Here is a 23263-nt window from a genome sequence, read left to right as displayed (position 1 = left end):
GATAAATAGACAGATATAGAGATGATATATGTAGATATATAGAAATATTGATCGTTAGATATAGACAGATAGATATCAGAGAAACTTGTGTTAAAATTGTTTCCCCATTTTCTTCTTTTCCTTCTAAACATAGCAGTATTGCTTACTATTGAACAAAAACTTTTTAATTCAATATAATCATAATGATCAATTTTACATCCTATGATCTCTATTTTTTGTTTAATCATTAATTTTTCCTTTGTCTATAGATCTGACAAGAAAAATTTTCTATGCTTCCTTAATTTGTTTATAATATCAACTTTATGTCTAAATCATATACTCATTTTGACTTTATCTTGGTACTTGGTCTGAGATGTTGGTCTATACCTAGTTTCTGCCAAGCTTTTCCCAACAATTTTTGTCAAAGAGTGAGTTCTTTTCTCATAAGCTTGGATCTTTGAGTTTATCAATCACAGCTTATAGCTCTTCTGACATCATTGTCTCCTGAGTTGGTATCTTGATCTTCCCCGTCACCATAGTAACTTTTTTTGGTCAGGTTCTTTTTCTTTTGCTTGCTCATTTCTCTAGCCTATTTCTTGACTTTTAACTTCATGTTCAAGTTGAGCTCTTTGCCCAGAGTGGAAGGGCACTGTTTCAAGCTTCATATTTCTTCATACTGCTGTATTCAGAACTATTTCTGGGACTCTATATGTTTTCAGTGCTTCCAAGGTGGTATGATCTAAGTAGAGGTGTGGTCACTGATCTCCTGGACTGTGCTGTAGTCTTTACCCAGGAAGAATTCTTTTTCCTCTGTAGCTATGAGTGTTAGCACTCTTATTGGACCTTTTCACCTTGAGACTGGTACTTCATATGCACAATGGAAGAGGGTCTTGAACCCAGTGCCAACAAATGTTCTCCTGTAATCTCTTTCTGATCAGTCATCAAACTTCTTTACCATCTGTGGGCTGAGAGCTAGTGCCACAGGTACAGCTGCCTCCAAGGCCTACTTCTGGTATTGAAGGATCTATCTGTGCTCTGGTGTGACAGACCTTTTTGGACAAACTCCTAAGTTGTTCTGGGCTGGAAAATTGTTTCACTCTGAGCCTTTGTTGGTTCTGCAACTCCAGAATTTGATCTGAGGCATTATTTTAAAGTATTTGGGATGGTGATTTGGGAGAGTTCAAATGAGTGCCTCTCTCTACTCCACTATCTTGGCTCTATTCCTCTCCATATACTTCTTTTTTTAAAAACCATATTAGTCATGTTGTGAAAGAAGACACAGACCCAAAGGGGAAAATAAAACACAAAAAATACAGAAAATAAAAAAACAGTATGCTTCAATCTGCCTTCAAACTATCAGTTCTTTCTCTGGAGGAGGATAATATTCATGATGGATCCTTTAGAATTGTCTTGGATCGTTGAATTGCTGAGAATAGCTAAGTCATTCAGTTTATCATTATACAGTATTGCTCTTAGTGTGTATGGAGTTCTCCTGGTTCTGCCCAATATACTTTGCATCAGTTCATATATTCATTTATTCTAGATTTTTCTGAAGTCCACCTGCACAACATTTCTTACAGCACAGTAATATTCCATTACAATCATATACCACTACTTGTCCAGCCATTCCCCAATTGGTGGGTGTTCTCTCAATTTCTATTTCTTGGTCACCACAAAAATAGCTACTATAAATATTTTTGCACAAATAGGTCCTTTCTCATTTTTTCTATCTCCTCCTCTATATGCTTCTAAAGCATAGGTTTGACTATATCATTCTCCTATTCAGTAGGCTTTTGGTAGCTCCCTATTGTCTTTGAGAACCAATATAAATGCTTCTGTTTGGCATTTAAATCTCTTTACAATCTGAGTAAAATCTCTTTAAATCTGGCCTCAATCTCCTTTTCCAGTCGTATTACATATTAGTCCCCTTTCTGTCCCTTATGATGTAGTCAAATCAGTCTTCTTATAATGTTTATTACATATTGAGTATGTATTATATGCTTGTTGACTATTCTACATAATATACATTATCTAACTCTGTTCCTTAACACCAGCTGTCTTCAATGCTTGAAATACATTCCTTCCCCACCTCCACCTAAGAATCCCTAGTCTTTTTCAATACTCAATTCAAGCATCACCTTCTACATAAAGCTTTTCCTAATTTTCTCTACCATTCCCTCCAAAATCACCTTTTACCTATTTTGTATATGCATATGTATGTGTGTGTGTATATATACATATATATGCGTGTATGTGTATGTGTATTTGTATGTGTAGGTATGTATATATACTCCTCTAAAAGACTAGAAATCTCTTGAGAGAAGGGATTATTTCACTTATGTCTTTATTTCTATAGAGCCTGGCACATAGTAGGCACTTAACAAATGCTTTTGATTAGTAAGTTGCTTGTCTTCTTGTTGCTGCTTTGATAGTTACTTTTTGGAGATGGTGATTTAATGGAAAGGTATGAATCTAGAGATATGGGTACAGAATCAGGAGAGAGAGCTAGCTAGTCAGAAAGACCTGAATTCATATTCTGCCTCTGACAATAGTGGTGTGACCTCAAGCTAATCACTTCACTCTTCTGAGTCAACATTTCCTCATCTATGAATTTATGACATTATAATCCAGAAAATGGAAATGGACTCTGTCATAACAACCTTATAGGATGATTGGGAGGCTCAAAGGAGGTAATATATGCAAACACCTGCACTCAAAGAGCCCAATTAAACTTCTCAAAAACCAAGAAAATACTTTCTGTAAAAATAGACTCCTTTCTCCAAAACCAATCTTGTCCCCTGGATAGAGACCTATAGTTCCAACATTTTGCTCCATAGTTCCTGAAACTCATGTTCAAAGCAAAAGAAAATACTTTCCCTTTTCCCCAAACTGCTATGCTTTCTCCCTTATTTATCTCTGTCAGTCACATCATTATTGCTAGTGGGCATTTTACACCTCATGACAGTCAAAAACCATAGGATCATAAGTCCAGATTTGAAAGGGACTTTAGAGATCTCTAATCCAGAGATATCAAATACATGACCCACTGGCAGCCTGCAAAAACTCTCCTAAATAAAGCCCAGGCCAAATTGAAATGTTATTGGGAAATATTTAATAAAATAGATATATAAAACATAGATAATACGTGTATTTCTAAATTAATATAAGGCCCTTATATATGATTCTATGGCCCAACTTTTTTTTTTAGTTTGACACTAATATCCAGGTTAAATCTCATTTTACAGAAGAGGAAACTAAAGTCTGGAGAGATTAAATTACTTGCCCATGATCATGGCAGATGAGCTGCCTTTGGGCCTAAAATAACAGGAAGAAAGTGGCCACTTTTCCACCTAATTAGAGGGTCCTCACTAAAGTAAATACTTGTTCTTATCTACCTACATTCAGGCAGAATACAGAACTTTCACATGAAAACTCTCTGAAATACTGCAGAGAAATACAAAGAGGAATATACAAATAGTGATTAGTAGGGAAGGAGAGGCTGGAAATAAAGTCCTACCTTGAGAAGAGGAATTCACAGATGATAATGCTCAATACTCACCATGATCTCTTCTGTTCCGTCATACTGTCCTTTCCATGTTATCCAAGCAACCTCTGGACCAGTAAGCCAGAAATTCCAGTTTCCTGGATCTGTAAGGAGAAGCCAAGGCAGATATCATTTGGCTGAGACTCCCTGGGAGGAATGCCTTAAACTTTTACTTTAAGAAGAGAAGTCCAACAAAATGGGGATTGTCTCCAAAGTGTAACTGTATTCATGTTCTCAAGGCTCAAATCCAATGGATCAGAAACACAATTGGTTTATGTGTTACAATTTTACTTGCATTTTAAAACTTCTCCAAACTGTCTGAATTCAAGCAGACTTTGGTCTGAAGGCCCACAAAGAAAAAATTGTAAAGCATTCAGTGTTGTTTCAAATTTTAAGTGCATAATGAAACCATAGCTGCAAGGAATGTTTGCTTTTTCAATCTCTTTGCAGATATGGTAGATGATTCATACAAATAAAGTTCTTAAATCATAGCTTTCCAGACAGACTTATCAAGCCAAAAAAAACTTCAATTCAAGACAACCACATCTTCTTTTGGAGCTTAAATCCACTGAGGCTAGGTTATTAATGACCTTGAGTTCTTAAACTGAAGATTATTTGGACAAATCAGGAAACAGGGAGTCCCACACCATTGTAGACTGGTGAATCTGAAGACAATCTCAAAGTCAGGAAGTCTTGACTTCAGGTCCTCCCTCTGAGAGACAGTGACTGCATAACCCTTGGTTAGTCACTTACTTTCTTAGTCTACTACACAATTATTTAAGACTATAAGCTGCAGAGAAGATGACTTCCATTGCTAGAGAGAGTTTTCTCATTCTAGAGTTCATTAGATCGATGAAATTACCCATTCCTTCATTATAAAACAAGTCTGGGCAGTTATCATTTAGGGAGAGCCAAGACTCCTTTTTTGAGGGACTCCAGTAGTTGTGGGTACTATACACGCCTCTAGATCTACCAGTTTCTCTACTCTCTGATACCCCATTATGATTTCAGTGGTAAAGATATGTTCCCTTGATCATTCAGAAGTTAGAAACAACTGAAAGTTCATTCCAGCTTCTATTATCTGCAGACTATTGCATCTGAACATTAGAAAGTCTACATAAAAAGATCCTTACCTTTACAGAGCTCACTGTTTGGCAGTATATAATATTTATAAAATTACAATATGATATTGTATTAAAATAACAAATAATAGAAAAACAGTGCATGGTAAATGAAATGGAGAGATGTACACAGAATTCTCTGTGAAATCCAACAGGAAACCAAGGATTCACTTGACGTTAAGGCTTCATGAGAAGAGGGAAAGGAATGGAATAAGCACTTCTATGGCATCTAGTATGTGCCAGACATTATTCAATGTGTCGTACAAATATTAACTCACTTGATCTTCACCACAAACCTATGCTGTTATTATTTCCATTTTATAGTTGAGGAAAATAAGGGGACAGAAATTAAGAGACTTGTCCAGGGTCACACAGGTACTAAATGACTGAGGTTGAATTTGAACTCAGATCTTCCTGATTCTAGAACCAGCACTCTATCCACCACATCACCTAGCTGCCACCAAAGTATGACATGAATCCTAACCAAGAAAAACATTGGGCATAACCATTTTGTTAAAGTTTATCTTTTTCAAAACAATTTAATATATTTATAAAGTGCATCCCAGAGAATGAAGGCAAAAACTCACTTAAGTATGTACTATTTACCAAACTGGGTGCTAAGTGCTGAAAATACAAATAGAAAAAAAAAGTCTGGACTTGCCAGCAGCTCACACAGTAGTCGGGGAAGACAGCATATATAAGAAAGTTCAGCTATAGGGCAGATGCAAAACAAAAGAATGGATGGCAGAACCCAACGAACCCTAAGGTGCATCTGCAGAATAGATGGCATTTGTGGCACTGACTTTTGTGTCTGGGGAGAGATAAGTGATTTACCCAAGATCATACATTTAGACTATGGTATTTGAACCAAATAAAATCATTTAAGCATATTTCATTGTTATTCCAAAATCATAGCAGATTTATTTTCCTCATTCTACATACCAATACTTGGTTTATCTAATTTATGTGTCCATTCAGATTTTTTTAACTTTCACCAATATTTTATTTCATAAATAAAATTAATTGTGTATATCTCATCCTAAAAAAGAACTGTTGTTATCCTCCTTTATTCTCAGACTATAAGAAAACTACTCCCTTCATATGCTTCAAGAGAGACTGAAACCTTTCCAAACAATTAAAATTTTTTATTTCTTGTTTTGGAGGTGAAAGAGGTTATAGACAATAATGAATGAGTGTTTACATGTTATTTTATTTGACACAAATATTTAGAATTGAAATGTTTATCTTGAATGTCTCATATTAAGCTCCCCCCTTAGGTTACTTGCAGAACATTAAGGTTTTAGCAATGGGTACATTCATCACTGATAACTGAAAAAAGAAAAGTTGAGCATAAAAGTTGAGGCAAGATCTGGAAAGGCATGAAAGACCTTGAGTTGGAATCTAATTTACCCAATAGAATACAATCCAAAACATGTCCCAGGCTTTTATCTCTTCTTAAAAAGAAAAAAATCATACTACACTACAACCCTGTCAGTATAAGCTGCTTTACCAAAATTATTTCACAAGAACATGATGTACTTGCAATCATGAGTTCTTCCAAGGAAAAATATACTTGATACTTACCTCATTAACATCAGGTGATAGAAGAAAAATGAATTGTCTTGTGGTTTATGATATATATGTACATATACATATATACATACACATATGTAGGCATATCCTATGAAACTGCTATATTTCCCCAAAGGGCATTTTAATTTGTATTAAACCTTGGACTCCTATTTTTTATATGATAAGGATGCCAGACTTAGAATTCTGACACTTTGCCTTCCATCTTTCCTGGGTTAAAGTTTACATTCACTCTCGTGGTTCTCTTACTTCATCTGCTTGTCCTCAGAGGGTAAAACTAAGAACCTTAGGTGGAGGCTGTAGAGAGGCCAATTTAAGTTCTGTTCAAGAAAAAATATTTTAACAATTAAAAAGTCAAAAGTAGAATGAGCTGTCTATGGAGGTAGTGAGCTCTACCTCACCCTTCCAAGGAAAAACCCTGTATTTCCACTTGTTGGTTTGCTCTAGAGAGGAGTCTAGTTGCAGCATGGATTGGACTACATCTCTTCAGAAGTACCTTCTAACTCTGAAATTGTATGATTCTGTGTGAAGAATGAAGCTGTAAATGAGAACCAGAAGTTTATGTACCAACATAACAAGATAGCAAGATACCAAGTAGAAACAGAAACAAGTTGGATGCAAAGTGGGAACTATGCATTTTAGATTTTGTAATGCTCTCTATGCCTTCCTTATGTGGTCCTACATTCTTCCCTTATCTATAGATCTGACAGGTAAACTATGCCATGCTCTCCTAATTTGCTTATGATATCAACCTGTATGTAAGAATAATGAACTCATTTTGACTTTATCTTAGTATATACAGTGTAAGATACTGGTCAATAACTAGTTTATACCATACTGTTTTTGAAGTTTCCCAACAGTTTTTTCAAATGATGAGCTATTGTACCAAAAGCTGGAATGTTTGTATTTATCAAACAATACATTGCTATGGTCATTACCTACTGTGTATTGTGTACCTAGTCTATTCCACTTATCACCACTCTATTTCTTAGCCAATACCAAATTGTTTATATCACAGTTTGGTATGTTTTATGACAAAGCTACTTTCCTTCTCATTTTTTTCTTTGATTCCCTTATATTTTATATATTTTGTTCTTCCAGGTAAATATTGATATTATTTTTCAAGCTTTATAATTATTTTTATGTAATTTGATTTGTATGGAACTGAATAAGTAAATTTATTTATTTAGAATTGGCATTTTATTTTCTAAATTTTATTTATCTATTATTTTAGATTTTTATTGATATATTTATAAATGTTTACTTATTTTATGTACTTTTACTTATATTTTATGTTTATTATTTACATATTTTATTTATGCTCAGTCTACACACGAATAATTACTTTTCCAATTGTTCAGATTTGAACTTATTTGTGTGAAAAGTGTTTTGTAATTGTGTTCATATAGTTCCTGGGTTTGTCTTGGCAGGTAAACTCCAAGTATTTTATATTGTCTACAGCTAAACAGAAATCTTCTTTCTTTTTCTTGCAGATGGAATTTGTTGGTAATATACAGAAATTCTAATGATTTATGTGAGTTTCTTTTGTATCCTACAACTTTAATAAATTTGCTAATTATTTTGACTAGTTTTTTAGTTGATTCTCTAGGATTTTCTAAGTGTACCATTGAATCATTTGCAGAGAGTAATAGTTTTGTTTTCTCCTTGGCTATTCTAATTCCTTCTATTTATTTTTCTTCTCTTATTGCCATAGTTAGCATTTCTCATATAATGGTAAATAATGCTAGTGAAAATGGGCATCCTTGCTTCACCTCTGATTTTATGGGGAAGGCTTCTTTCTTATCCCCACTACAGATAATGCTTGCTGACAGTTTTAGGTAGAAGTTACTTGTAGTTTTAAGGAAAACTCCATTTATTCCTATGCCTTCTAGTGTGTTTTTTTTCTTAATAGAAATAGGTACTGTTAAAGGCTTTTTCTGCATCTATTGAGATAATAATATGGTTTTTGTTGTTTTTTTCTCATTGATATGGTCAATTATGTTGATAGTTTTCCTAATATGGAACTAATCCTGCATTCCTGGTATAAATTTCACTTGCTCTTAGTATATGATTCTTGTGATATGTTGCTGTAATCTCCTTCCTAGTATTGTATTAAAATTTTTTAACAGAAATTCTTTAGGAAATTGGTCTATAGCTTTCCTTCTCTGTTTTTACTGTTTCTGGTTGTAATATTAATAGGATTTATAGAAGTGGGAGTTAAAGAGCTTCTTCTCTCTCTCTCTCTCTCACCATTAATAGGCCTCAGGTGAAGTCCATTAAGGGAAGTTTGATTAAGGGAGGCTTGTTTTTGTAGGAAGGCTCACACCTTTTGTTAATGTCTAATGAGGCACCAGGGGCATGATTCCTTCCAGGTCTGAAAAGTATAAATATATGTATATGTGTGTATACATATATGTATATACACACACATATATATATACATATGTATATATGTATGTGTGTACATATACATATACTTACACACACACACAAACACAGTCTGAGGTGAAGTTTTGCTTTGGAGGCTTACTCTTTGAAAGAAGGTTCATGTGCCAGATAAGACTCTGGGTAGCCATTTAGGAGCCCCCAAGCTTTGACAATCCAGATATTTGTACTTCTCTCTCTGGTAACTATGTATGCATGTATTGGTCAGACATTTGGATCTGTCTATTGTTCTGTGATGTATGTATTGCTTATGATCAGGTGAGATGGTAGATAGTTAGAAGCCCTTTCTGTTGATCTTTATTTCTCTGCTTGTATTTTCTCTGTTGGTATATGTGATTAAAGAAGATTGTTGATCCCTCAAAAGCTGCTTTCCTATTAGAAAAGCAAATCTAAGAACCCATGCTAGTAGACCATCCTGGATTTGTCAGGGTGCTTGCTGCTCTACTGGTTTAGGCATCACTACCATATTTGTGTCATAAGAGGAGTTTGATAGGACTCCACCAATTTTTCAAATCATTTATAATTTATAGGAATTAATTGTTCTTTAAATATTTAGTAAGATTCATTTGTTAATCCATCTGGCCATGGAGGTTTTTATGATTTGTTTGATTTCTTTTTCTAAGATGGGGTTATTTAAATGCCCTATTTCCTCTTCTGTTAATCTGGGCTGTTTAATTGCTTGCAAATACACATCAAATTTGCTCAGATTATAAAATTCATTGGCATATGATTGGGCAAAATAGCTTCTAACAATTACTTAATTTCTTCTTCTTTGGTGGCACATTCACCCCTTTCATTTTTGATACTAGTAATTTGGTTTTCTACTGTTTTTTAATCAAATCAACCAATGGTTTATTATTGTTTTTTTACAATACCATCAGTTCAATAGTTTTCTTATTTTCAATTTTATTAATTTCTCCTTTGATTTTCAGAGTTTCTAATTTGGTGTTTATTTGGAGATTTTTAATTTGTTCTTTTTTGAGTTTATTTTTAAGTTGCATGCCCAATTCATTGATCTACTCTTTCTCTTTTTCATTATAATATAGACTTTTAGAGATATATAATTTCCTCTAAGTATTGCTTTAGTGGCATTCCATAAATTTTAGTTTGTTGTCTCATTGCTGTCAATCTTTTTAATGAAATTTATTATTTCTTTGATTGGTTCTGTGATCTTCTAATTCTTTAGCATAAGATTTAGTTTCCAATAATTCTTAATTTATCTTTTCATAGCCCTTTATTACATAGAAATTTATTGCATCATTATCTGAAAAGGATGCATTTAATATTTGTTTTTCTGCATTTGATTGTGAGGTTTCTATGCGCTAATACATGGTCACATTTTGAATAGATGCCATGAACTGCTGAGAAAAACGCATTTTCCTTTCTTTCCCCATTAAATTTTCCCCAAAAATCTATCATATCAAACTTTTCAAAATGCTGTTTACCTCTTTAAATTCTTTCTTGTTTATTTTGGGGTTAGATTTATCTCTGAAAGGATATCTCTGAAAGGTTGTTGCTTGCTCATTTTCCAGTCTAATTCTCGACTTTTAACTTGTGGCTACAAACTCTAGTATGCTAGAACTCCTCTTCATTCTGGGACTGTGACTCAAGCCTTTGACTTGGATTCCTGTTTCAGCAATGCAACAGAGTCCTGAACTCAGTGGAAACAGAGGCCCCAGTATTCTCTTTCTATCTGACCCCCTTATCATCTGTGGGCTGAGTGTTCCAGAAACTGAAACCACCTATTCCATCACTTCCAAGACTTGAGCTGGCTTTCTTGGGTTTGGCTTGCTGCTGGCTTGCTGGGGTGCCACCTGGGCTGGACTGTGCTCCACTGTCACCCTACTAAAACAGAACTTTCCTGTCAACCTTCTTGGACTAGAAATTTGTTTCATCCTGCCCTTTTGTGATTTCTGCTGCTCCATAATTCATTTTGAGGCGTCATTTTAAAGTTGTTTGAAAGTAAATTTGGGAGCCGCAGGCAACTCCCTGCCTTTATTCTGCCATCTTGGTTCTGCCTCCCTCCACTCACTTTAAATCACCCAAAGAGCCTGGTCACATTCTTGCCCCCATCCTCTTACTTGGTCTGATGGTTAGAGATAAGGTGGGGGTAGTGGGCACAAGAGACAACTTTTAGCTCCCCTCCTGTTGCTTTAGAGCCTGGGAATTTCAAACTGCAATTTTTATTACTAGAATTTTCATGTCATAAAAAAGATATGCATAAAATTTCTCATATCCCTATTTCAAGGAAATAAAAAATCTCTCTTTCTTTCCAATGTGCTTAAACTGCTTCTTCTTTTTCTTTATATGCCTCTTCATTGATATTAAAAATATACCTCTGCTTTCCTTCATATTCTTCTGCTAAACTTTCTTTTAATTGCTCAATTCTTAAATTTTCTATATTTCAATTATATCCCAAACTATGGAATCTTTGGTTCACTGAATTTCTCCTTTATAATTTTAGCTTGCATTGTTGTTAAACAAAACCAATGACTTACTAAAACTTTTACTCCCTAAGTGGCAAAGTATTTCAGCTCAGGCTATGTTGTCATTAAATTGCCTATAACAATTAAACTGTGAAATTATTGCTAGTTAATTATTATTTTGTTATTTTCCAGAAGATGCCTCATCTTTCTGTCACTCTCCCAAAAGTGAAGAGAGGCTTATATTTCACAACCCTAGTCCTAATTCCAAAAATCCACTAAGATCTTCTTATAAATTATAAAAAACCTTCAATACCTTAGAAAAATCTGGTCCATCCAAGTAAGAATTGAATTCTATTATTCAAAGAAGCAACACAAACCATTTTTTACAAATTAAATTTCACTTTTATTGCAGTTGTTCCCTTAAATAAACTTCTCTTTTTTGAAAAAGAAGCAAGACAGTTCATTAAAATTCACACTGTGAACCTTTTTTGAAATTTAGCTGAAACTGACTTCGCTTCTTTAATCTTTGATGTTGAGTAGGGGAAGAAGACCCCTAGAGTGTAATCCCATGTACCAGCAGGGTAGAGATGTTGGTTTAGATTTTCCCTTCCTCTGCTCTTTCTCTCATGTGCATCTATAGTGATGCTCCTAAGCTTGCCCATACCCTTCTGATGTCACCTTGGGCAGAAAGCATAGATATACCATTTAATTTCTGGCAGGGATTGATTAACAAAAGCAGAGCTAATTGTTATGTCACATGGTTTGAGTAGATCTAGCCACAAATCTCACCTAGAACTTTATATAGCTTATTATAAAAATGGATAGGAGTCTCATTTGCTTTGTGACAAGTTGTTTGAAATCTATTCTAATTAATCTCCAATTTAGATGGAGAGTCTATGATAATTACTAACAAAATTGCTAGCTAAAATAACACACACCAATTCAAAAATTTCTTTCTAAATTGATTAGTAACTCATTTGAATTTGTAAAACTCCCAAATATCTAAATTAGATTCTTCTCATAAAGCTTATTTACTTTTTGGTTTCTTACAACCAAACTTTGTTTAACTATTTTACTCTTTACACAAACTTTCTCTTTTTTAAAAAATCAGGAAAAAGTTAGTAATAAGCAGGTGGTTCTGAGTGTCAAACCTACTTAAAATGTGATTTGCAGTCCTATTTTTTCCACTTCGAAACTTCATTGATACAACTTTTAAACCAGCTTCTTTCTAATCAGTGAAATGACCTTCCTCTCTTAGTGTAACACAATAAATTTGTCACTTTGGGGGTGGGGGAGTGATAAAAGGTCTATATAACTTCCATATCTGTGTTCTTAATTTCTTTAAAATAACTTCTGAAGAATGTTAACTAAAAACTCATTAGAATACTTCAGCATTTACAAAAACATTCAAACCACAATTTAGAGATTTACAATTGTGATGGTAGATTTTGAAGCATGAGAAACTGAGGCCCAAAGTTCCAAGCACAATGATTTATTCACAAGTTTAGCAGATGCCAACAAATCATATCATCTGACTCTTCAGCAGTCAGAGACAAATGGAAGTTTTACAGAGCTTTTTTTAAGTAGTAAAGCCAATAACTTGGAAATTAGAGAATCCTGAAAAACTTGTTTTGAATATATTTTGATTGGATGAGACAGGTCACTTGACTTCTGGTTAGTCTAGGTACATCCTGGAAGAGTACAGTTGTAATTTGTCATTATTACCAACATTCTGAATATAGGTGTGTTGGGGGATATTAAGGCATTTCATAGGAGGGACACTCACCATGTTATTTATCTTAATTGGTCAAGATACCACATCAATCAGTCTGTCTATCAAGGGAGTATTGTGCTAACTGAAATGTCCTGTTACTGTGGTAAGTGTGGGCAAAATATTAACTTAGCTGAACAGAGAGCTAAACATGAGGGTAACTTAGCTGGAACAGAGGACAACTTAGATTTGAGAAATAAGGAAATGTTTATTCTAGCTGAGCTTCAGGGGCTCAGTTCTACAAAAATGAGGAACTTAGTCTCTGACTATAGTGATATTACGTGTGTGTAATACAGCATACATATATATATATGTATATATGTATTTTAATCTAAAAGCTACCTGAGTTAGACCTTACAAGCTCAAATAAATCAAGATAATAAAAATTAAATTGATTAGGAATTATTTCTTTCACAATATAGAATTTAGATTTTAGTCTCAAACTCAGTTTCAAATCAGTTCACAATGCATTAAATTTTTGTCAATTAGGGAAACTATTCCTGTCCCTCCCACCTGTGTTTCTCTTGTCTGCCTCCTTGACTTGATGAGAATCAAGGGAGAGAGGGATTCATCCCTTTTTAAGGAAAAAAAAATTAGTTAACCAAGGACTAGTAAGCAGTTTAACTTACAAACGTGACAAAACAGACACAAAGGCACTAAATACAATTAGGATTAGTGTGCACCAAGGAAAGTCTCCCTGCCATGGTGTCAAATTGTGGGATACACACACATGTATATGTGTATACACATGTGCATACATACATACAGATAGTTAGACAGACAGACTAATTTTGCTTTGATTTTTTAGTCTGCCTCAATTAACAGTTGGGAAGAGTTCCTGTTACTGGCTTACCTAATTTCTTACAAAATGGTCTCTCTTCTGGCTTGGATCAGCCACTATCACCCCTACATGAAAAAGGAAATATTCTTTTGAGGATCCAGTAACCCTCTTATGAGAACCAAGAGCTCCTCTTTAAGAAAAAAAATTTCCAAAAGTTCAGTATTGCCCAAAAGGATAATTCCCTAGGGAGGTTTCCTGGGTTTTCTATTACCAATTATTACCAGTAAGACACACTTAAACATAGACAGGAAGACAAACACAACGACAACATTTCTAACCATGTGGAAATTTACTTGGCTCAGAAGAGAATGGTGAGAAGATGGTCAGGTGCCTTCATGGAAAAAGCTTTAGTGGCAAATTCCAGTGAGCTCTTAAGGATTTTCCCTGCAGGACTATTTTAGTGAACTTCTTCCCCTTTCTGTCCCATACAGGCTGCCAACTGTTGTGATTGAAATGCAGGTTAACCGAAGCAAAATGTTCTAAGCACATTCAATTTTATTCAATTACTAAGGCTAGTAATTATCAATAAAAGTGGTTTCTCAAGTCCTCTATCAGTCAAAATACCACAAGGTAGGGCTAGTAAGCCTTCATTTAATTTAGGGAAAAACAAGCAAACAAAGAATAGGAAACATAAAACAATACAATTGGTTACAAATTCTGATGTATCATAGATGACAGAAAATAATATGATTGGATGGAAGTTTGGGTTACAAGGCTAGCAACAACCTCTCCTTCCATTTCATTGCTAGGGAAAGCTCATTGGTAGTGTCCACCTGCATGGATAACAGTCCAGACTTTCTTGAGGGACAAAAAGTATTGCAGAGATAATAAACATTCTTGCTTCCATCTGCATCTTGTAACAGGTTGTATATGGACAGAAGATGTGTAGAGACAATATGTTTCTTTGAATTAAGATAATTTATGGGAATCCAGCTCAAAGAGGAAAGTTGAACTTCTGAACTTAACTCAGAGACAAAGATATGTGGTTTAGGCAATTTTATATTATATTGGGTTGATACAGAATAGAATCAGTTACAAAATAGATTCATAATCACTTTGATATTCTCATTATGAAGGGTTTTGAAGTTTTTATATTTTAATTTGAGGTGATAAGGAGATGATGAAATATGTTGGGTAAGGAAGTGACATTTTCAGACCTGTACCTTAGGAAAATCATTTTCTGGGTGACTTCTATCTTTGAAAGTCTGTAATTGAAGCAAAATAAATCAATAAATTGGTTATGTTTGAAAATGAATTTGACATGTTTTGCTTGAACATCTTTTCTGTTTATAAGGAAGAGCTTTTTTTTCCCAATTGACCTTGAAACTTAGAGGTCTAAAAATTAAAAAAGAAAGAATAGAGCAAATTTTTAAAAATTAATATACAGGAGAAAACAGAAGGAAATATTGAAGGGAGCACATCCAAAATAAGGTAATTCTGTTAATACCATGTTAAATGTAATAAAGACTTCAAAAAAACAGACAAAAAAGAAAAAACTAATAAAAATTCAGTTCCATGAACAACCCTCTTTATTTCCTCTTCTTTATAGTTTTAAATATTCATGTTTGTTTACTTCAAGTTCACAATTAAAAAGTAAAATAAAATAAGGAAATCATGACTGTTATCTTCATGTTTTCCTTTCCTTCGTCCTCATAACAATCACTTATGAAATCCTTTCAATATCGTTTTTTATAATATCCACTTTGGCTTCTCCTGCAATTGGACTTCCACTATTTTAGGTCAATCAATCCCCCTCTGTCTCTCTCTCCTGGTTTATTGTTATATGATCCTAATGGTTCTTCCCTGCCTCTAGTCCACACCTCCTAGCTTGTTCCAACTCCAATTTAAGCTACATAGTACTACTAAAACAATCTCCTTAAAGCATACCTATGATCTCGTAAATTCTCTTCTCAGAAAACTTTCAGGAGCTCCCAAATGCATACAGAACAAAAGAAAGCATATAAAGAAGCTATTCATTTTTTTCAAAAACCTTTACACGTTTATTTTTCAGTAAAATTCTGATATTAATTCATTCAAAATTTATTAAATCCCAGTGATAGACACTGTTTTGTGACATGTGTTGGGGGAGATGAGTAAGGACAAATAAAACATGAAATCTATCCTCATTGGGCTCACACAGTCTAAGAGCAGATGAGTCCTGTGCACAAATAAAATCTCATATTTTTTAAGGTTTACAAACTTGTTTTCTTCAAACAAATAATGCTTTCAGATACACAAATTGTAATCATTTTACAGTAAAAGAAGAAAATGAGGTTTGGAGAGTCAAAATGACTCATCAGATGTCAGACAATTTATGTCAGAGAGAAAATTCAAACCCTATCAATGCCAAGATAATAATATAGTGCTTTGAGTTCAGACGAGGGAAAAAATAACTTTCATGGGGGAGATTTAGGGAAGACAACACTGAGGAAGTGAAATTTTAATTTAATCAAGAAGTTTGGATGGGGTGTCATTAGGCTGAGACAGAGGAGAGAGTTTCTGGCCTTAAAGTAAGCAGAAGCATAGAACCAGGAAAGTACAGATGTGTTTGGAAAATGGCAAATTATGTGAAGGTTTGTAGACAGAGGGTATATGAGTAGAATGATGAAGCAGATGAAGTAGAAAGAAAGGTAGGCTATAAGCACACATGAAAGTCCTTGAAATGGAACTGGTTCTTTGTTTGGTAGACAATGGAGAGCCGTGGAAAATTTTAGAATAGTAAAGTTGCATATCATATTTGCATAGCAATTTGGTAAACATAAGATACATTATTAAGGATACATTTTGTAAAACCATAACATTCTAGGGACTAGAAGACCAAGAATATAATTTGGCAGAATTATGTAGGATAAATTAGAAGAAGACAAGACCAGAGGCCAGGAGATCAATGGGCAGGGGGATGGGGGTGGTGGGACAAGTATTGACAGTTTAGATAAGAAGCAATTAGAACGTGATCAAGGATGGTGATGATGGAAGATGTAAGGGGGGGAATATAAAAGATAAAAGGTTAAGAATCTTTACCATAAATTCTTTCTAGAAGTTATTGGACAAATGTTAATTTAAGACTGGGTACTAAGCTAATCTGAGAAAAACTGATTTAGAATTACCCAAGAATCATCAAATTTTCTCAGGAAACAGTTTCTGTTTTGTTTATTTTTTAGGATCCAAAAGGATCCAAATCTTTATTAAGCAAAAATTTCAAAGAAACTTCCCCCTGAGTATGCTTCTCTGAAGTAGGGAGAAAGGGTATTTTTAGCAAAGCTTCACAGTTTTTAATTAGTGCCATTTCCCTAGATGTCCATGAAAGAAGAGACAGACAGACAGACATAGACACAGAGACACCAGAGACACCAGAGAGTCAGAGAGAGATTGCATTTTCATGGTGAATCTGGGCTGGAAAAAAATGTGCTTTAAATACATTACTAGGAGGACATTTTCTTAAATTTCCAGCTAGGTGGCTCAACTAGGATAACACTATTGGCTCAACTGGTCTCCTGGTTTGGAGGTACCTCAAGGGCCCCAGGCATATATTATTTCCATTCCTTTTCATAGAACTCCTATGAGAGAAAAGGCAGGGAAGCAAGGCTCAAAACCTTTGGGATTACAATTTGTGTGGTGGTAAGCCACAAAGGGCCAACAGTATGTCTTTGCCAAGAAAGACCCTCACTCATCTCCTAAGGGAAAATGACTCAGATGAAATGAAGGGTTTCAGTTGTCAAAAGTGTTGCCAACACTAATACATGGTACAACACATACCCCTGTTGAGGCCTTGAAAAAAAAAGGAAAAAAAGAAGATCTAATAAGTCAACAGTAATCTGAAGACTGCAGAAAAAGAGTTCAGAAGTTAATCATAATAAAAGTAATACTTAATGCTTTACAAACTTTCTTGCTGTTCCTGGATCTGAGAATTACAATAACCTGCTAGAATTTTTCTATGAATTCAATATTTTGCCTCTTGATTTAACTGCCCACTTAGGTAACAAAATTTATGATATAGTTAACACAGATGAATCACAATGGAAAAAAAAGCAAGAGCTCTAAGAATTTAATATAAATGTATTTTTTACTCCTTCTTATGAATACTCAATAAAGTGAAACACTCTACCTGTATTTCTATATTATCGAGATTAATAATTTCCATACCACTGGAAATGATTCCATTGAATTAAATTTGCTTGAAAGAAGTTTCTTCCTCTCAGTATCTTTCTCACTGAGTTCACACTGGTGCCATCATCTAACACTGTCAGGACAATGAGCAGACTTCATGTGTCGATGCCATATTAGTTGTTTTATCCACCCATACAGAAAAAGTTCAGGATAACTATAAAACGCTGACTATGTTTTCAGAAAAGGAAGATGACCTTGGAGAAGGAGGAAGGGGACGAGATACAGAGATACAGATAGAGACAGAAATGGAGAAACAGATAAGGACAGAAAAAAATTGAAACTGATAATCCTATATAAACTTGATCTTTGCCCATAATTATCCATAATTTACAGCTGAAATAAGAGACATTTTTATCTGAGACTTTAGAAATTAGTGTATAAATACTGCTAGGAAATTTGAGTGTGCATTTACATACAATGTGTCCTAAAAGTCTTAGTGTACAGTTTTAGCTTAATTTTCAGTAAGATTTTTAGGACACACTGTATTACCCAATGATAGATAACCAGATAGATAGAGATAGATGGATGAGACAGAAAGATAGAGAGATAGGTAGATGGATATGTGTATATATACACATATATCAAGATCATATGCATATATACATACATATACATATTCATACACAGATACATATATCCATGTAATGTGTGTATATACACTTGTATATATGATATAAAGCTACGTAAATAGGAATAATAGCAAAATTAAATTAACACTATAATTATAATGACCAACTTTGGCTTCACAAAAGACTTGAGAAAATCATCTCCCTGCTTTCATTGATGAAGTAGGAGCTTTTAAAGTTTTTTTTGATTTTTTTGTTTTTTTTTTTTTTTTACAGCTGGAACCCTTCCTACTCTTCCAGTCTTCCTACATTTTATTTTATTCTGCATTGTATGATCAAGCCACACTCCCTACTTGCTGTTCCTCATAGACTACATTCCTTTCTCATCCTCATGCCTTTGTACTGATTGTCCCCATTCCTGCAATGGTGTCTCTCTTTACCTCTGCCTCTGAGAACCCCTGGCTTCCTTTAAGGCACAGCTCAAATTTTATCTTCTGTTGAGGCCTTTCCCATTACACTCCAAACTTGCCTCCAACAATCACTGCCTTTACCACTACAGTTGATTGCCTTCTAATCTGTTTCTTATGGTACATATTTATTTGCACACTGTCTCTCTGACTAGAATGTAAGCACTTGAGGACAGGGATTGTTTTTGCCTCTTTTTGTATCCCTAACGCTCAACAGATAGTAAAAGTTTAATAAATGTTAGATGGATAGATGGATAGAATAATGCTATACTCTCAAATGTCAATGTGCTACCTGGCATTGCTGAGCTGAACTGTTTTTTTTTTTTCATTTTTAGTACAAGGAAATGCATATGAACTAGAGCATGGGTGAAAGATAGTCAGATAAGAATTTGATATAAAAATGGAGTCAGTAAAATAAACGAAAAAAGAAAACATCTAGTCCAATAACTTCATTTTACAAATGAAGAGACAGAAATCCAATCCAAATATCAAATGATGTTCCCACAGGGAATATCCACAATATTCTCAAGTGTTGCTTGAAATAGATTAAAATGTAATTGGGAATATTTAAGAAAATAAATAAAAATACAATGAAACAGATAATAATACATTATAAATTAGGTCAATACATGTTCTGTAAGGATCCCTTTAGTGTGCCCCATTCCTATTTGGGTTTGACACCGCTGATAATGGATGTGAAGCATTATGCGAAATACTATATAAATGTTAACTATTCTGGTTATTTTTCTGACTTGCAAAATGCTACATATGTCCCATCTGAAGAGATTACCGTAAGCCCTCCCCTGTCACATAGGAAAACAGTTTCAGGAAAGAAAACAAGGAATTATTTTCTCACAGGGGTTGGCAAAAATGTGATTCTTCTGAATCTTCATACATATGATGTCTAAAAAAAATTAGGAGACAAATTACACCACTAAGCAATTCAGATCTCATCCATTTTATTGGCTTGTGTTCATGAGGAATCTTCTCGGAGCTAGCAAAAGAGACCATCAGAATGACTTCCTCACATTTTAAGTAAAACAAATATAACCAAATATTCAAAAAAGACAAATTTTGAGCTGGGCCAAAGAGATGACAGAAGAAAAACAATCAAAGGGGTGAAAAGAGATGCTCTGATGGGTTTGTTACTTGTTCCTGCTCATTCATGTCCTTCCCCACCCCAGCATTCTCTCTACTCAAGCTTATATCAGCAACTGAACACATAGCCTTTTAGTGTACTCTCCCTGATGCATTATTTAAGGCTCCTGTGTGTAATCCATCACTAGTTAGGTTGCTTCTCCACTATACTGCTCGCACGTGCATAGAGCTAAATAATGAATTGCAGTAAGGATCAACAAGAAGAAAATATCTATGTTTCTTAACCAATGAAGTTAACTCTGAATTTCTGATACCTATCTACATTTGGGTTCATATGACTGATGGCGTTGTTGATACCCAAGATAGATAACTAATTGATAAGAAAATATCTAGCTGCCCTTGATTATTTCAAAACACCACACTAAGGTGAACTATATAGCAGGTTACTAAAAGAAATGTCAGGCATGATTAATGAGGCATATTCAGTGATCTTTGAAAGACTAGGGAGAAGAAGAGACCACAAAATTACAGACAGACAAATGTCCAATTGATTTTTTTAGATGATAATGTAATCTGTAAATTATAAACCTGCAAGACTGCCTTTGGTTCTGCCCAATATTTTAGAACATATTGTAAAGTAATGATAAGCTAGTAAATAGAAAAGTAAAGAGTCACAAAATCTACATTGTTTCACAGAGAACAAGTCAGACCAAACTCACTCCATTTCCCTTTTTGCAAGGTTACCAGACTGGTAACAATGGGAGTGCTTTTAAAATGATTTTACTTAGATTTTAGCAATGCATTTGACCAAGACTCTTAAGACAAGATGGAAAAATGTGAGTCAGGCATGTGCTGGAACCAAATAAAATGGGCTCCCAAGAGCCAGTTTTTAAATTTTCAGGGTGAGCATTTATTTCTCAGAATTTGGCAAATACTACAAATCAGGACTTACTTTATTATTTGCAAATTGCCTAGACTTTTTAAAAAGATGGTGAAAATGTTGATAATATATATTACACTTAACAGTGTTTTGTGTGTTCTTCCCCCTCCCCCAATCCTGAGAGCAGGATATATATACACGTACACACACAAACTGTAGCCTTGCCAGCCAACTAAACCCTTGTGCAAGATGTGTGCATGTATATGTGTGTACCTACATACATACATAGCTATTTATTTATATGTATGTATACACACTGTATGTATACGTATTCATACTTACACAAACTGTAGCCTTAACAATGCCCTTCCTAAAATGTGGTACTCTAATTTGACCACAATATTCCAGATGAACTCCCTACTCCTTTCCTCTAAAAAATTAGGATTATCTTTTGGTGTTCATAGAAAATAAATCAAAGAAGAATTCATCAGATTTTCCTATTTATATTACCTCCTACATTTATCAACAATTGCCCTCTAAATGAGAAATTTTGTGAAAAACCCACCTCTACATCAAGGTGGTTGGGGAGAGCAGAAGGAGGAACAACCATAATTCCCAATGCAAATTACTGAAGCATTTTTTTTAGAGCCAGTCTTGGGAAGACTGTAGATGAGACAGCAGTCTCTTTAAGTCTGGGTTGTGCATTGGGCTCCAGCACAGATTGGTCAGAAGGGAAAAGGGCAAGTGAGAAAGGAAGGTGACAGCTTTCCATATCACTAGTAAAGAAGGGAGCATTTCTCAGGGATTTGGGAAAGGTTATAGTCTCAGGGACTGCTCTCCACTATCTCCGTCACAGTGACAGAGGTCAGTAGACTCAGGCAAGAGAATAAAGATACGTTTTGGAAAGGAGGAGGGAGGAAGGTATCAGCATTTTTGCTAACTTCTAAGCACCCCTGAGTGTTAGGATCTTCCTAGTGTTAGTACTCAGGGCTTATATATTTCTCTTTTTATATAAAAATATAACAACCTGTATCTGATGCACATGTGTGATGCTTCAATTCTCCAATTCTCAGAGATTCCATGACAAAGATTGAGGGAATGGGATGGCAAAGGTAGAATCAAAAGCTACTTCACTTGGAATGTCACACAATAAGAGCTTAATCAACATAGCTGAATGACTGCTCCTTCTGCATCTAATCTCTACCCTCTCCAAACAATTTCCCACACAGTCATCACAATACTTAGAAGTACAGTTCTGGACATGCTACAGTCCAGATCAAGAAGCTTTAATGGCACCTTATTGTGCTAGGGTAAATTACAAAGTCTTCTGATCAGCATTTAAAGCCCTTCCCAATCCGGCTCCAACCTTTCATTTCAGGCTGATTGTTCATACCTTATGTCCAGCCAAACTGGTCCCCTTGCTATTTTCCGTGCTGGACTGTCCATTCGTTCTTCTCTCTGAGACTTTGTTTTGAATGATCTCTCTTCTTATTTCTGACTCCTGAACCCTTAAGTTTCTTTAAAATTCATCTCAAATGCCCACTCCTTTAAGAAGTCATTTTTGATTCCCGAAATTGTTAGTGGATTTCCAAATTCATTCTACAGTTGTATATATATTTACAAATATGCCCATATACATCTACACACATTAGAACATTTGATTATCTTAAAGATGTCATTACAATCTCATCAAATATAAGTTCTTTGAGGTCTGGGATTGTCTCACTTCTGATTTTGAATTCCCAGAACTTAGCACAGCACCTTCTCATAGTATATGTTTAACAAGTACTTATTGACTGATTAATTCTAAACTTTAACCCCTCTCATACTGTTCTTGCAAGATCATGCTACTTTTTGTAGCACTTTTTGTCCTTCACTGCCTTCCATTGCTTCCATCTTCTGGACATGTCTTTTAAAAATCAAAGTTGTTTGTTGAGTGATTTGGGCATCCTCACTAGTTTTTTTGGCAATGCCCCTTTTTATCTTCAAATTTGATTCTCTTTTGTGTCTTTCGAATTTCATCCTTAAGAACTTCTATTTCTTTTTTAACCTAAAGGATTTCCTTGTATCCTTCCTCTAAATCCTTTGAAATCTGCCCTTCCAAAATGGAGACTGCATTTTTGCCTCTGTGACTTTTCTCTTCCTTTCTATCAAACTTTAAGAGATCCTCACTTCCTCACAGTGCTCCCATCATCTCCCACCCTAGCAATTGATTTCTTCTTCTCTTTGAGACTCAGTTCCAGAACAGCATTTCTTCTGGTTAGTTCCTCTACCTTTTTTAAATGATGTACTCATCTTTAAGGAAAATCAAGAGATAATTAAATTCTCTGATTTTGTCAAAGAGCAAAGTCTGGCTGTTATGTGAGTA

The 23263-nt window shown here is 34.7% G+C and overlaps 1 long non-coding RNA gene across 2 annotated transcripts in view; it reads right to left on the bottom strand.

The window, feature by feature from the left end:
- Positions 1-23263, bottom strand: part of LOC140501037 (uncharacterized) — a 116891-nt gene that overhangs the window by 75588 nt on the left and 18040 nt on the right. For both annotated transcript variants that reach the window (XR_011966031.1, XR_011966030.1), the window contains exon 3: positions 3539-3627. This is a non-coding gene — a long non-coding RNA (uncharacterized lncRNA). The remainder of the gene's footprint in view (positions 1-3538; positions 3628-23263) is intronic.

The sequence above is a fragment of the Notamacropus eugenii genome, chromosome 4 (genome assembly GCF_028372415.1).
Source record: "Notamacropus eugenii isolate mMacEug1 chromosome 4, mMacEug1.pri_v2, whole genome shotgun sequence".
NCBI classification, from domain to species: domain Eukaryota; kingdom Metazoa; phylum Chordata; class Mammalia; order Diprotodontia; family Macropodidae; genus Notamacropus; species Notamacropus eugenii.
Note: the sequence above shows the minus strand (reverse complement) of the source record. Positions and strands in the feature narration are given on the sequence as shown.